Source organism: Brassica napus, unplaced genomic scaffold (genome assembly GCF_020379485.1).
Source record: "Brassica napus cultivar Da-Ae unplaced genomic scaffold, Da-Ae ScsIHWf_898;HRSCAF=1273, whole genome shotgun sequence".
Classification (NCBI taxonomy): domain Eukaryota; kingdom Viridiplantae; phylum Streptophyta; class Magnoliopsida; order Brassicales; family Brassicaceae; genus Brassica; species Brassica napus.
The window spans coordinates 30,465-47,632 of NW_026016935.1; the positions used below are offsets into that span (position 1 = coordinate 30,465).

Consider the following 17,168-nt stretch of genomic DNA (forward strand, 5'->3'; position numbering starts at 1 on the left):
AAAGCATGAAGTGAATTATCCGACACATGACCTAGAGATGGCTGCAGTAGTATTTGTCCTTCGGATTTGGCGATCATATTTGTATGGTGAGAAGATCCAAGTGTTCACTAACCATAAAAGCCTTAAGTATCTTTTCACTCAACCTGATCTGAACCTAAGGAAAAGACGATGGATGGAGTTCGTAGCTGATTACGACATGCAGATCCTATACCATCCAGGAAAATCCAACGTTGTTGCTGATGCGTTGAGCAGAAGGAAAGTTGATGTAGATGTTGAAAAAGAACTCCAGAACTTGGAAGCGGAATTCAAGATGATTAGTTTGGCTGCCTTAGAAGGAGAGGAAAGAGAACCTCTAGGACTACAAGCAGTAAGCCAAGCTGGTTTACTTTCTCGTATCCGAGAATATCAAATGAGAGATGTGAACCTGAAGAAGATACGAGAGCAGTTGAACGAAGGAAACATCGGAGGATATCAAGTTGCAAGTGATGGAACTTTATTACTCAATGGTCGAGTAACTGTTCCGAAAGGAGAAGGACTTCAAGAGGAGATTCTAAGGACTGCACACCATTCTCTCTTAAGTATTCATCCCGGGAGCACAAAGATGTATCGAGATATCAGAAGATATTACCATTGGCCAGGGATGAAGAGAGATGTTGCCATATGGGTTTCCCAGTTTCAGAGTTGCCAGCGGATAAAAGCTGAACACCAAGTCCCAGGTGGCGTACTTCAAAGCCTACCTATCCCTGAATGGAAATGGGATGCAGTAGCGATGGACTTTATTTCTGGTTTACCTCGAGCACCCGGCCGTGGGAATGATGCAGTTTGGGTGATTGTCGATCGTCTTACCAAATCTGCTCATTTCCTACCGATGAAACTTACAGACAAAGTTGAGACGTTAGCAGAGCTGTATTTGGAGGAAATAGTAAAGCTTCATGGGGTACCAGCAAATATAGTTTCAGACCGAGACCCGCGCTTTACAGCTGAACTTTGGCGAGCCTTTCAACAAGCCTTGGGAACTGATTTGCATATGAGTACAGCGTTTCATCCAGAAACCGATGGCCAAACCGAAAGAACCATTAGAACTCTGGAAGATCTGTTAAGGTTGTGTATCTTAGACTGGAATGGTCCGTGGGAAAAGTTTTTGCCGCTGATAGAATTCTCCTACAATAATAGCTACCACTCTAGTATTGGTATGTCACCATACGAAGCATTGTATGGTCGACCTTGTAGAACCCCAGTATGTTGGGCAGAAGTTGGTGAGAGAAGAATTCTTGGTCCAGAAATAGTAGATGAGGCTGCAGAGAAAGTAAGGATAATTCAAACCAATATGAAGAAGGCTCAAGACCGACAAAAGAAGTATGCAGACCGCGGTAGAAGAGAAGTCATTTTTGCAGTAAATGATTTAGTCTTCTTGAAAGTAGCTGCACAAAAAGGAAAGGATCGATTTGGAAAAATTGGGAAGCTAGCTACTCGTTATATTGGGCCATACCGAATTGTCGCCAGAGTTGGAGAAGTAGCCTATAGACTAGAACTTCCACACGATATGCCTATGCATCCGGTATTTCATGTATCGATGTTGCGTAAGCATATACCAGATCCGAATATGGTCGAGCCGCAGCGACCAGAGAACTTGCAACCTAACCTCACTTATCCTGAAGGTCCTTTGCGGATAGGCGAGCGTCGTATCAAGAAATTGAAGAACAGGGAAATTTCGCAAGTTCAAGTATTTTGGGGAAAGCGACAGAGAGTTGTTATAACATGGGAGGATGAAGATAAGTTCCGAGTTGATTATCCAGAACTCTTCTCAGATACCCCAGTCGTCCAGTAAAGGGTGTACACTTGTATTTTGAGAATTCGGGGACGAATTCTTTTAAGGGGGGAAGAGTGTAATAACCCTCATGAGCCAATAAATTTTTTGTCGAGAAAAATCCCGCTCGACCAGTATTTAGTTGGTTCAACAAGGATTAATAAAAATAAAGATCGACCCGGTAGATTAATTCCTCGAAGGGACTGTCTTGTGGTTGAAAGACCTTCACTTGATAGTTTGGTCGAGTCTTAAATATTTTGGTCGAATTTTTATTAAACTGGAAGAGATTTTCCGAGAACAAGACGAGAGCCAAAGACAAGGAATATTTGGTTGAAAAATTATTGAAAATTATCAACCAACTGCTACAATTAATTTTGGACCAGACTCATGTCTTCCACCAGCCTGCTTGCTCAGTCTTTAATCACATGACTTGCACCTGCCTGCTTGCCTAGATTCTTCAGTAACTGTCACATGACAATCACAAGCTGCCTGCTTGCCTTGTTTCTTAGATTGTCATGTGAGAAGCACATGAAAGGGCTAGAGTTTCTTCAGGTTAAGGAAAGGACAGCAGCTTGTGTTGAGAGTGCTGAAGCAGCTGTCCAGCTGTCCCCACTCAGCTTAGCTTTGTCCTGAGTGAAACCCTCACCTGAAGCAAGCTCACCTCTTATTTAACCTCTCCTCCAGCTGCTTCCCACGTTCTGAAACCTCAGAAAAATACACAAAATTTTCAGAGAGAAAGAGAGAAAGAAGAAGAGAAAATCAGTGAGAAAATCAGGAAATAAAATCAAGAAAAAAATTGTTGGTGATTTGATATTCACCCTTAGCTCAGTCAGTTGCTGTGAGAAAGATCAGAAGGTGAGATTCTTAAATAAAACCCTAGACCTAGTTCAGTTCAGATCATGATCAGGCCTTGATCTTTCTCTTTGATCAGTTCAGCCACAATCTAATCTTGGAGAAGAGGATCAGCTGAGGCCATCTAGTCCTTTGGTTCATCTTGGTAAGCTTTGGTCTCTTACCTCAGTCATGTCTTGATCAGAGCTAGTTGATGTTTACATAAGAACCTGGTCGGATCAGTTCTCTAAGTGGTGACATAGTTCAGATTTTGAGTAATTTCGGTTTGAATCAACCTCTTAGAACCACCAGCTATGATGTTCTTATCTGGCTTTGATTAAACCAATTTGAACTCAGTCTGATCTTTTCCTGAACTTTGGTAGACTGACTAGAACCAAGCTGAACTGGTATAGTTGAGTGGAACCAAGTTTGAACTGATCTGATCTAAGGTGTTAAAGCATGAACCAAACTGATCTTGTAGTCATTCACTTCAGTTTCAGGTCAGAGGTGGAGTAAGGCCTTAGGTATCCAACCAGTTCCAAGACTAATCTCTTAGGTGAGTCTAGATATATGTTGAGATTGATTAAGATAGTAAAGTCTCTCAAGTTTATAAGAGTGGTGTTGTGTTAACTTATTGTGAACTATACATAAGGGTAATCAAAATGTTAAAGTAAGGTTAATCCTCATCTTAGTACTTGTGAACAAGTACTAATCTTAACTATGAGATAATCATGGTTTAATTAAGGATTAATCTTGGTTTAATTAAGGATTAATCATGATTTAATTAAGGATTAATCATGGTTTAATTAAGGATTAATCTTGGTTTAATTAAGGATTAATCTTGGTTTAATTAAGAATTAATCTGAAATTAATTTAAGAGTAATCATGATTAATTAAGTACTAATCTTGGATTAATTAAAGATTAATATGAGATTAATTGAGGATTAATCTAGGATTAATTAAGAGTTAATTATGATTAATTAAAGATTAATTATGGATTAATTTTGGAATAATTATGGAAGTAAAAGCATGTGAAATCTTGTTATATTCACTATCTCTAAAGCCCCCGCATTACCGTGACTTGGTCCTGCGAACGGAACAAGGTCATGAAGACACGATGATGGGGTAGCTCCCTGGAGACCGTGTACTGCATGACGATGCAGTGTCGGATTGTTCATACCGGACATTCGACAATGATGGTGATGCTAACTCACTAGTCTCGGTTAGCCTTAGTGGTTTCTCGGGTCTAGTATATATATTGTATTATATGAGTATGGTAACGGGCGGGTGTTGTGGAAGTGATGTTTAAAATAAGAATTCACAATGATGATCAATATTAAAGTATAGTACTAGTACTTGCATGATCATGTATATCCATTTGATAATTGTTTGATTTATTATTGATTGTGTTGTGATTCTAGATTCACTGAGTAAACTAGTTGTTCATGACTCATTCGTGTGTGCAGGTAACCCTTAGGCGGGAGACACTTTACTCTTTTGGACGGAAGGAGCGGCCAACCAGCGGTAGTATTTTGTTGTCCTTGCAACGTACCTTTTGATGTATATTTACTTACAATGTTGTTGGGCGATAGGCCGTAGGGTAAACTATAACACTTTGTAAGATGTTTAAAGTAAATAAATAATGTATAAAAGATGTTTATAAATCACGAGTTCTCATATGATATTAGTCCTTGTCCGGGACGAACTAACTATCGAATATTGCTTTATCGGGTTGAAAAGCCTAGAGTAATATCCGATAGGAGTGTCTCTGTTCTTTGGTTGTTGGTCTAAGGTGATCGGATTTATTTCGAGAACCTCGGGTCGAAATACACTAGGCTTTTCAACCCGTTAAAGCAATATTCGATAGTTAGTTCGTCCCGGACAAGGACTAATATCATATGAGAACTCGTGATTTATAAACATCTTTTATACACTATTTATTTACTTTAAACATCTTACAAAGTGTTATAGTTTTCCCTACGGCCTATCGCCCAACAACGTTTTAAGTAAATATACATCAAAATGTACGTTGCAAGGACAACAAAATACTACCGCTGGTTGGCCGCTCCTTCCGTCCAAAAGATTTAAGTGTCTCCCGCCTAAGGTTTACCTGCACACACAAATGAGTCATGAGCAACTAGTTTACTCAGTGAATCTAGAATCACAACACAATCAATAACAATCAAGCAATTATCAAATGCATATACATGATCATGCAAGTACTAGTACTATACTTTAATATCGATCATCATTGTGAATTCTTATTTTAAACATCACTTCCACAACACCCACTCGTTACCATACTCATAAAATACAATATATATACTAGACCCGAGAAACCACTAAGGCTAACCGAAACTAGTGAGTTAGCATCACCATCATTGTCGAATGTCCGGTATGAACAATCTGACACTGCATCGTCATGCAGTACACGGTCTCCAGGGAGCTACCCATCATCGTGTCTTCATGACCTTGTTCCATTCGCAGGACCAAGTCACGGTAATGCGGGGGCTTTAGGGATAGTGGATATAACAAGACTTCACATGATTTTACTTCCATAATCATTCTGAAATTAATTCATAATTAATCCTTAATTAATCATAATTAATTCTTAATTAATCCTAGATTAATCCTTAATTAATCTCATACTAATCTTTAATTAATCCAAGATTAGTACTTAATTAATCATGATTACTCCTTAATTAATCTCAGATTAATTCTCAATTAAACCAAGGTTAATTCTTAATTAAACCAAGATTAATCCATAATCAAAACCATGATTATTTTATGATTAGTACTTGAGAACAAGTACTAAGATTAGGATTAACCTCACTTTAAAATTATTCTTTAAGTGTAAGTGTTTAGCATGAGTAAACACAACACCATTCTTAAATATTCAGACACTTTACTAACTTAATCAAGGACTCATTCATGATCTATCTCAACATCTGTCTAGACTCACCTAAAGATTAGTCTTGAAACTGGCTTGGACAAGACTTGAGTTCCACTTGAACAAGGCTGAATGGACCAAGAGACTGAATGGATAGGATGGGACTAGCAAAGCTCCACACCTTAGCTGATCAAAACAGGGCAAGGTTGGGTTCAGAACATCAACAATCTGACAGTTCGGTTCAAGCTAAACAACTTAAATCAAATCAGTTCAAGCTCGGTTCCTTTCATACCAGATCAGATCAGTTCAGTTCTATTCAGTTAACAACAGTTCAAGACAAGATCAGACTGAGTTTAGTTTCGTTTCTCCAATCAATCCATAACAGCTTAGCAAACTGTTTTAGGAGATGGATTCAAACCGAAACTAAACAAGAAGTGAACTGTATCATAACTTAAACAACTGATCCGACCAAGACCTAAACTAAACATCAAATGTTCTGATCAGATACTGACTGAGGCAAGGAGACCAAAGCTTATCAAGATGAACCAAAGGATTAGATGGCCTCAGCTGATCCTCTTCTCCAAGGTAAGCTTGTGGCTGGACTGATCAAAGAGAAAGATCAAGGTCTGATCATGATCTGAACTCAACTAGGTCTAGGGTTTTATTTAAAAATCTCACCTTCTGATCTTTCTCAAGGTAACAAACTGAGCTAAGGTTGAAGATTAGGTCACCAGCAATTTTTTCTTGATTTATTTTCTTGATTTTTCTCACTGATTTTTATGTTCTTCTTTCTCTCTTTCTCACTGAAATTCTCTAGGTTTTTCTGCAGGGTTCTGAACGTGGGAAGCAGCTGGAGAGGGGTTAAATATAAGGTGAGCTTGCTTCAGGTGAGGGTTTCACTCAGGACAAAGCTAAGCTGAGTGGGGACAGCTGGCCAGCTGCTTCAGCACTCTCAGCACAAGCTGCTGTCCTTTCCTTAACCTGAAGAAACTCCAGCCCTTTCATGTGCTTCTCACATGACAATCTAAGAAGCTAGGCAAGCAGGCAGCTTGTGATTGTCATGTGACAGTTACTGAAGAAGCTAGGCAAGCAGGCAGGTGCAAGTCATGTGATTAAAGACTAAGCAAGCAGGCTGGTGAAAGACATGAGTCTGGTCCAAAATTAATTGTAGCAGTTGGTTGATAATTTTCAATAATTTTTCAACCAAATATTCCTTGTCTTTGGCTCTCGTCTTGTTCTCGGAAAATCTCTTCCAGTTTAATAAAAATTCGACCAAAATATTTAAAACTCGACCAAACTATCAAGTGAAGGTCTTTCAACCACAAGACAGTCCCTTCGAAAAATTAATCTACCGGGTCGATTTTTATTTTTTATTAATCCTTGTTAAACCAACTAAAAACTGGTCGAGCGGAACTTTTCTGGACCAAAAATTTATTGGCTCATGAGGGTTATTACACCTAGCCATACTATCAGTTCTAGTGATGCAATCTAAGTCTCCTACAGTCCTAGCGATCATGGAAGCACCATAAGAATAACCATAGATGTTACCGTTATCCTTGAACATCTTGATGAGTGCATCAATGTCTGACTTCCTTATGAAGTCCTGATCATTGTTGCGGCTGCTAGGAGCTTCCATGTACGCCACCAGAGACTTGCCATCACTTGTACCACCTTCTTGAGCCTTGCTAGTACCCACATCACTTGACCCTTCAGACATGTGAGCTCTAGCTTCCCTTTCCTTCATGAACTTTGCCGGTTTGAGGTGTGGGTGGAGTATCCAACACTGGCTCTTCTTGTGGCCATGCTTCTTGCAATGATCACAGCTCCCATTGAACCTCCTATCCTCAAACTTCCCATTCATAGCTCTGTTAGCTTGTGGAGTCTCTCCTTGCTCAGCTTGTGCGGCTTGGTTAGCTAAAGACAACTCCCCCTTCTTCCCAAACAAACCAATTGACCCTTGCTCTTTCTGAATCCGAGAACACACTTCCTCCAAGTCAGGTAGAGTATCATCCCTCAGCATGTGTTGTATCAGCCCACTGTAAGCCGGATTCAGTGTCAAGAGCAGTCCAAAGACCTTGTCCTGCTCGCGCCTCTTGATTAGCTCACTGGGATCAACCGTGCTTGGCCTCAACATCTCTAGCTCGGACCAGAGTGACCTGAACCTTCCTAGGTGCTTGGTAAACTCCATGTCTTCTTGAACCAAGTTGTTGATCTCTTGCTTCACCTCAAAGACTCTACTCAGGTTGGATGTGTTTCCATACACTTTCTTTAAGGTATCCCACAACTCCTTTGCCGTCTCACAGTAGCAGTATGCATCCAGAATCGCCGGCTCTAAGAAAGCATGAAGAACTGACATCACCATCATGTCTTCTTGCTCCCACTTCTCAACTGGATCCTTTGCTGTCTCATCCTGTCTTCTTCTTGAGCAACCGGCTTTGGGGCCTTTCCTGAGGTAATGTGTCCCCACAAGCCTTTGCTTCCAACTGCGGTCCTCACCATCCGTGACCACACTAGGTAGTTGTTTCCCTTGAACACCACCGCCATCTTCATCTTCATCCCACTATCCATCTTGAAGCAGCTAGACGTAAACAGCTTGCTAAATCTTGGACTGAGAGTAGTAATCACACACCAACAAGACTAAAAACACAACCGGAGAAGACTTGAAGCTTGAACCTTCAACGCTCAGCTCCAAGCTTTTATCCTTTGTCTTGATACAAATCTCAACAAGAACTCAGATTCTCATGAACCTGGCTCTGATACCATATCACTTTTAGAGTAATGAAGAGTAGTCTGAGTGTTTAGTATAGATTTAAGAGAGATTAGAGAAGAAATGAGTGTAGAGACTAAGGTTTAGAGAACAAGACTAAGAGTAAGCCATGGAGGCAAAGATAAGCTGAACTGTCTAAGTATTATTAATCACCAGATGTTACAATATATAGAGAGGCATCTCGAGGTTAAGGGTTTCAGAAAGCACACTATTACATGGGATAAGATTCTGCTTTAATTCAACTGTCCAATTAAGCTTTCCTTGTTGTAAAGCCCTTTACCTTTACACAGCTACTGACAGCCTGTCATAAGCTCTTCCCTATCCTCTCCACACGGTAACATCAGTAAAGCCTCAGTAAGACTTCTCCTTTACCTCTTAACTTCTTCATCCCAACTCTTATGAGATTGATTCATCTTCCTGGTGATTCTCCAACACTTTATGTATCCAAATCAAGCTTCTTACAGAGTGATTCTTCCTGGTTTGATTGGAACGACGAAGACGCTGTCATATTCCCAAACTGGGAAACTGGAATCACCTGATTTGAAAGTGGGACAACTCATTCATCCCAACTCCTATGAGATAAATTCAACTTCCTGGTGATTCTCCAACACTTTATGTATCCAAATCAAGCTTCTTACAAATTGATTCATCCTGGTTTGATTGGAACGACGAAGAAGCTGTCATATTCCCAAACTGGGAAACTAGAATCACCTGATTAGAAAGTGGGATAACTTCTTCATCCCAACTCCTATGAGATTAATTCAACTTCCTGGTGATTCTCAACACTTTATGTATCCAAATCAAGCTTCTTACAAAGTGATTCATCCTGGTTTGATTGGAACGACGAAGAAGATGTCCTATTCCCAAACTGGGAAATGGAATCACCTGATTTGAAAGTGGGATAACTCATTCATCCCAACTCCTATGAGATTAATTCAACTTCCTGGTGATTCTCCAACACTTTATGTATCCAAATCAAGCTTCTTACAAAGTGATTCATCCTGGTTTGATTGGAACGACGAAGAAGATGTCCTATTCCCAAACTGGGAAACTGGAATCACCTGATTTGAAAGTGGGATAACTCTTCATCCCAACTCCTATGAGATTATTCAACTTCCTGGTGATTCTCCAACACTTTATGTATCCAAATCAAGCTTCTTACAAAGTGATTCATCCTGGTTTGATTGGAACGACGAAGAAGATGTCCTATTCCCAAACTGGGAAACTGGAATCACCTGATTTGAAAGTGGGATAACTCATTCATCCCAACTCTTATGAGATTGATTCAACTTCCTGGTGATTCTCCAACACTTTATGTATCCAAATCAAGCTTCTTACAAAGTGATTCATCCTGGTTTGATTGGAACGACGAAGAAGCTGTCCTATTCCCAAACTGGGAAACTGGAATCACCTGATTAGAAAGTGGGATAACTTCTTCATCCCAACTCCTATGAGATTAATTCAACTTCCTGGTGATTCTCCAACACTTTATGTATCCAAATCAAGCTTCTTACAAAGTGATTCATCCTGGTTTGATTGGAACGACGAAGAAGCTGTCCTATTCCCAAACTGGGAAACTGGAATCACCTGATTTGAAAGTGGGATAACTTCTTCATCCCAACTCCTATGAGATTTATTCAACTTCCTGGTGATTCTCCAACACTTTATGTATCCAAATCAAGCTTCTTACAAGTGATTCATCCTGGTTTGATTGGAACGACGAAGAAGCTGTCCTATTCCCAAACTGGGAAACTGGAATCACCTGATTTGAAAGTGGGATAACTCTTCATCCCAACTCCTATGAGATTAATTCAACTTCCTGGTGATTCTCCAACACTTTATGTATCCAAATCAAGCTTCTTACAAAGTGATTCATCCTGGTTTGATTGGAACGACGAAGAAGCTGTCCTATTCCCAAACTGGGAAACTGGAATCACCTGATTAGAAAGTGGGATAACTTCTTCATCCCAACTCCTATGAGATTTATTCAACTTCCTGGTGATTCTCCACCACTTTATGTATCCAAATCAAGCTTCTTACAAAGTGATTCATCCTGGTTTGATTGGAACGACGAAGAAGCTGTCCTATTCCCAAACTGGGAAACTGGAATCACCTGATTAGAAAGTGGGATAACTCTTCATCCCAACTCCTATGAGACTTATTCAACTTCCTGGTGATTCTCCAACACTTTATATATCCAAATCAAGCTTCTTACAAAGTGATTCATCCTGGTTTGATTGGAACGACGAAGAAGCTGTCCTATTCCCAAACTGGGAAACTGGAATCACCTGATTTGAAAGTGGGATAACTCATCATCCCAACTCCTATGAGATTAATCAACTTCCTGGTGATTCTCCAACACTTTATGTATCCAAATCAAGCTTCTTACAAAGTGATTCATCCTGGTTTGATTGGAACGACGAAGAAGCTGTCCTATTCCCAAACTGGGAAACTGGAATCACCTGATTAGAAAGTGGGATAACTTCTTCATCCCAACTCCTATGAGATTAATTCAACTTCCTGGTGATTCTCCAACACTTTATGTATCCAAATCAAGCTTCTTACAAAGTGATTCATCCTGGTTTGATTGGAACGACGAAGAAGCTGTCCTATTCCCAAACTGGGAAACTGGAATCACCTGATTAGAAAGGGGATAACTTCTTCATCCCAACTCCTATGAGATTAATTTCAACTTCCTGGTGATTCTCCACACTTTATGTATCCAAATCAAGCTTCTTACAAAGTGATTCATCCTGGTTTGATTGGAACGACGAAGAAGCTGTCCTATTCCCAAACTGGGAACTGGAATCACCTGATTAGAAAGTGGGATAACTCTTCATCCCAACTCCTATGAGATTTATTCAACTTCCTGGTGATTCTCCACCATTTATGTATCCAAATCAAGCTTCTTACAAAGTGATTCATCCTGGTTTGATTGGAACGACGAAGAAGCTGTCCTATTCCCAAACTGGGAAACTGGAATCACCTGATTAGAAAGTGGGATAACTTCTTCATCCCAACTCCTATGAGATTTATTCAACTTCCTGGTGATTCTCCACACTTTATGTATCCAAATCAAGCTTCTTACAAAGTGATTCATCCTGGTTTGATTGGAACGACGAAGAAGCTGTCCTATTCCCAAACTGGGAAACTGGAATCACCTGATTAGAAAGTGGGATAACTCTTCATCCCAACTCCTATGAGATTATTCAACTTCCTGGTGATTCTCCAACACTTTATGTATCCAAATCAAGCTTCTTACAAAGTGATTCATCCTGGTTTGATTGGAACGACGAAGAAGCTGTCCTATTCCCAAACTGGGAAACTGGAATCACCTGATTGAAAGTGGGATAACTCTTCATCCCAACTCCTATGAGATTATTCAACTTCCTGGTGATTCTCCAACACTTTATGTATCCAAATCAAGCTTCTTACAAAGTGATTCATCCTGGTTTGATTGGAACGACGAAGAAGCTGTCCTATTCCCAAACTGGGAAACTGGAATCACCTGATTAGAAAGTGGGATAACTTCTTCATCCCAACTCCTATGAGATTATTCAACTTCCTGGTGATTCTCCAACACTTTATGTATCCAAATCAAGCTTCTTACAAAGTGATTCATCCTGGTTTGATTGGAACGACGAAGAAGCTGTCCTATTCCCAACTGGGAAACTGGAATCACCTGATTAGAAAGTGGGATAACTTCTTCATCCCAACTCCTATGAGATTTATTCAACTTCCTGGTGATTCTCCAACACTTTATGTATCCAAATCAAGCTTCTTACAAAGTGATTCATCCTGGTTTGATTGGAACGACGAAGAAGCTGTCCTATTCCCAAACTGGGAAACTGGAATCACCTGATTAGAAGTGGGATAACTTCTTCTTCATCCAACTCCTATGAGATTTATTCAACTTCCTGGTGATTCTCCACCACTTTATGTATCCAAATCAAGCTTCTTACAAAGTGATTCATCCTGGTTTGATTGGAACGACGAAGAAGCTGTCCTATTCCCAAACTGGGAAACTGGAATCACCTGATTTGAAAGTGGGATAACTCTTCATCCCAACTCCTATGAGATTAATTCAACTTCCTGGTGATTCTCCAACACTTTATGTATCCAAATCAAGCTTCTTACAAAGTGATTCATCCTGGTTTGATTGGAACGACGAAGAAGCTGTCCTATTCCCAAACTGGGAAACTGGAATCACCTGATTAGAAAGTGGGATAACTTCTTCATCCCAACTCCTATGAGATTAATTCAACTTCCTGGTGATTCTCCAACACTTTATGTATCCAAATCAAGCTTCTTACAAAGTGATTCATCCTGGTTTGATTGGAACGACGAAGAAGCTGTCCTATTCCCAAACTGGGAAACTGGAATCACCTGATTAGAAAGTGGGATAACTTCTTCATCCCAACTCCTATGAGATTTATTCAACTTCCTGGTGATTCTCCACCACTTTATGTATCCAAATCAAGCTTCTTACAAAGTGATTCATCCTGGTTTGATTGGAACGACGAAGAAGCTGTCCTATTCCCAAACTGGGAAACTGGAATCACCTGATTAGAAAGTGGGATAACTCTTCATCCCAACTCCTATGAGATTTATTCAACTTCCTGGTGATTCTCCAACACTTTATGTATCCAAATCAAGCTTCTTACAAAGTGATTCATCCTGGTTTGATTGGAACGACGAAGAAGCTGTCCTATTCCCAAACTGGGAAACTGGAATCACCTGATTAGAAAGTGGGATAACTTCTTCATCCCAACTCCTATGAGATTTATTCAACTTCCTGGTGATTCTCCACCACTTTATATCCAAATCAAGCTTCTTACAAAGTGATTCATCCTGGTTTGATTGGAACGACGAAGAAGCTGTCCTATTCCCAAACTGGGAAACTGGAATCACCTGATTTGAAAGTGGGATAACTCTTCATCCCAACTCCTATGAGATTATTCAACTTCCTGGTGATTCTCCAACACTTTATGTATCCAAATCAAGCTTCTTACAAAGTGATTCATCCTGGTTTGATTGGAACGACGAAGAAGCTGTCCTATTCCCAAACTGGGAAACTGGAATCACCTGATTGAAAGTGGGATAACTCTTCATCCCAACTCCTATGAGATTTATTCAACTTCCTGGTGATTCTCCAACACTTTATGTATCCAAATCAAGCTTCTTACAAAGTGATTCATCCTGGTTTGATTGGAACGACGAAGAAGCTGTCCTATTCCAAACTGGGAAACTGGAATCACCTGATTAGAAAGTGGGATAACTTCTTCATCCCAATTCCTATGAGATTAATTCAACTTCCTGGTGATTCTCCAACACTTTATGTATCCAAATCAAGCTTCTTACAAAGTGATTCATCCTGGTTTGATTGGAACGACGAAGAAGCTGTCCTATTCCCAAACTGGGAAATGGAATCACCTGATTTGAAAGTGGGATAACTCTTCATCCCAACTCCTATGAGATTTATTCAACTTCCTGGATTCTCCAACACTTTATGTATCCAAATCAAGCTTCTTACAAAGTGATTCATCCTGGTTTGATTGGAACGACGAAGAAGCTGTCCTATTCCCAAACTGGGAAACTGGAATCACCTGATTGAAAGTGGGATAACTTCTTCATCCCAACTCCTATGAGATTTATTCAACTTCCTGGTGATTCTCCAACACTTTATGTATCCAAATCAAGCTTCTTACAAAGTGATTCATCCTGGTTTGATTGGAACGACGAAGAAGCTGTCCTATTCCCAAACTGGGAAACTGGAATCACCTGATTTGAAAGTGGGATAACTCTTCATCCCAACTCCTATGAGATTAATTCAACTTCCTGGTGATTCTCCAACACTTTATGTATCCAAATCAAGCTTCTTACAAAGTGATTCATCCTGGTTGATTGGAACGACGAAGAAGCTGTCCTATTCCCAAACTGGGAAACTGGAATCACCTGATTTGAAAGTGGGATAACTTCTTCATCCCAACTCCTATGAGATTATTCAACTTCCTGGTGATTCTCCAACACTTATGTATCCAAATCAAGCTTCTTACAAAGTGATTCATCCTGGTTTGATTGGAACGACGAAGAAGCTGTCCTATTCCAAACTGGGAAACTGGAATCACCTGATTGAAAGTGGGATAACTATTCATCCCAACTCCTATGAGATTAATTCAACTTCCTGGTGATTCTCTCCACACTTTATGTATCCAAATCAAGCTTCTTACAAGTGATTCATCCTGGTTTGATTGGAACGACGAAGAAGATGTCCTATTCCCAAACTGGGAAACTGGAATCACCTGATTTGAAAGTGGGATAACTCATTCATCCCAACTCCTATGAGATTTATTCAACTTCCTGGTGATTCTCCAACACTTTATGTATCCAAATCAAGCTTCTTACAAAGTGATTCATCCTGGTTTGATTGGAACGACGAAGAAGCTGTCCTATTCCCAAACTGGGAAACTGGAATCACCTGATTAAAAGTGGGATAACTTCTTCATCCCAACTCCTATGAGATTAATTCAACTTCCTGGTGATTCTCCAACACTTTATGTATCCAAATCAAGCTTCTTACAAAGTGATTCAAAGGTTTGAAACCCAAAGAAGAAAAAAAAAAAAAGGGAAAAAAAAATCACCTGATTGAAAATCCCCCCCAAAAGATTTATTCATCCCACTCCCCATGAAAAACTTCCAACAATTTATTAATGTATCCAAATCAGCCTTTACAAAGTGATTCATCCTGGTTTGATTGGAACGACGAAGAAGCTGTCCTATTCCCAAACTGGGAAACTGGAATCACCTGATTTGAAAGTGGGATAACTCATTCATCCCAACTCCTATGAGATTAATTCAACTTCCTGGTGATTCTCCAACACTTTATGTATCCAAATCAAGCTTCTTACAAAGTGATTCATCCTGGTTTGATTGGAACGACGAAGAAGCTGTCCTATTCCCAAACTGGGAAACTGGAATCACCTGATTTGAAAGTGGGATAACTCTTCATCCCAACTCCTATGAGATTAATTCAACTTCCTGGTGATTCTCCAACACTTTATGTATCCAAATCAAGCTTCTTACAAAGTGATTCATCCTGGTTTGATTGGAACGACGAAGAAGCTGTCCTATTCCCAAACTGGGAAACTGGAATCACCTGATTTGAAAGTGGGATAACTCTTCATCCCAACTCCTATGAGATTAATTCAACTTCCTGGTGATTCTCCAACACTTTATGTATCCAAATCAAGCTTCTTACAAAGTGATTCATCCTGGTTTGATTGGAACGACGAAGAAGCTGTCCTATTCCCAAACTGGGAAACTGGAATCACCTGATTAGAAAGTGGGATAACTTCTTCATCCCAACTCCTATGAGATTTATTCAACTTCCTGGTGATTCTCCAACACTTTATTATCCAAATCAAGCTTCTTACAAAGTGATTCATCCTGGTTTGATTGGAACGACGAAGAAGCTGTCCTATTCCCAAACTGGGAAACTGGAATCACCTGATTAGAAAGTGGGATAACTCTTCATCCCAACTCCTATGAGATTTATATTCAACTTCCTGGTGATTCTCCAACACTTTATGTATCCAAATCAAGCTTCTTACAAAGTGATTCATCCTGGTTTGATTGGAACGACGAAGAAGCTGTCCTATTCCCAAACTGGGAAACTGGAATCACCTGATTGAAAGTGGGATAACTCTTCATCCCAACTCCTATGAGATTTATTCAACTTCCTGGTGATTCTCCAACACTTTATGTATCCAAATCAAGCTTCTTACAAAGTGATTCATCCTGGTTTGATTGGAACGACGAGAAGATGTCCTATTCCCAAACTGGGAAACTGGAATCACCTGATTGAAAGTGGGATAACTCTTCATCCCAACTCCTATGAGATTAATTCAACTTCCTGGTGATTCTCCAACACTTTATGTATCCAAATCAAGCTTCTTACAAAGTGATTCATCCTGGTTTGATTGGAACGACGAAGAAGCTGTCCTATTCCCAAACTGGGAAACTGGAATCACCTGATTAGAAAGTGGGATAACTTCTTCATCCAACAACTCTATGAGATTAATTCAACTTCCTGGTGATTCTCCAACACTTTATGTATCCAAATCAAGCTTCTTACAAAGTGATTCATCCTGGTTTGATTGGAACGACGAAGAAGCTGTCCTATTCCCAAACTGGGAAATGGAATCACCTGATTTGAAAGTGGGATAACTTCTTCATCCCAACTCCTATGAGATTTATTCAACTTCCTGGTGATTCTCCAACACTTTATGTATCCAAATCAAGCTTCTTACAAAGTGATTCATCCTGGTTTGATTGGAACGACGAAGAAGCTGTCCTATTCCCAAACTGGGAAACTGGAATCACCTGATTTGAAAGTGGGATAACTTCTTCATCCCAACTCCTATGAGATTAATATTCAACTTCCTGGTGATTCTCCAACATTTATGTATCCAAATCAAGCTTCTTACAAAGTGATTCATCCTGGTTTGATTGGAACGAGACGAAGAAGCTGTCCTATTCCCAAACTGGGAAACTGGAATCACCTGATTTGAAAGTGGGATAATCATTTTCATCCCATCCTATGAGATTAATTCATTCAACTTCCTGGTGATTCTCCAACACTTTATGTATCCAATCAAGCTTCTTACAAAGTGATTCATCCTGGTTTGATTGGAACGACGAAGAAGCTGTCCTATTCCCAAACTGGGAAACTGGAATCACCTGATTAGAAAGTGGGATAACTCATTCATCCCAACTCTTATGAGATTAATTCAATTCTCCTGGTGATTCTCCACACACTTTATGTATCCAAATCAAGCTTCTTACAATGATTCATCTGGTTTGATTGGAACGAA

The 17,168-nt window shown here is 39.8% G+C and overlaps 1 long non-coding RNA gene across 1 annotated transcript; it reads left to right on the forward strand.

Annotated features, from left to right (window-relative positions):
• Positions 1–2,640: 2,640 nt before the first annotated feature.
• LOC125606564 lies at positions 2,641–4,457 on the forward strand. The gene is made up of 3 exons (XR_007337867.1): positions 2,641–2,804; positions 3,133–3,194; positions 4,105–4,457. It is a non-coding gene; the product is annotated as an uncharacterized LOC125606564 (long non-coding RNA).
• Positions 4,458–17,168: the final 12,711 nt, after the last annotated feature.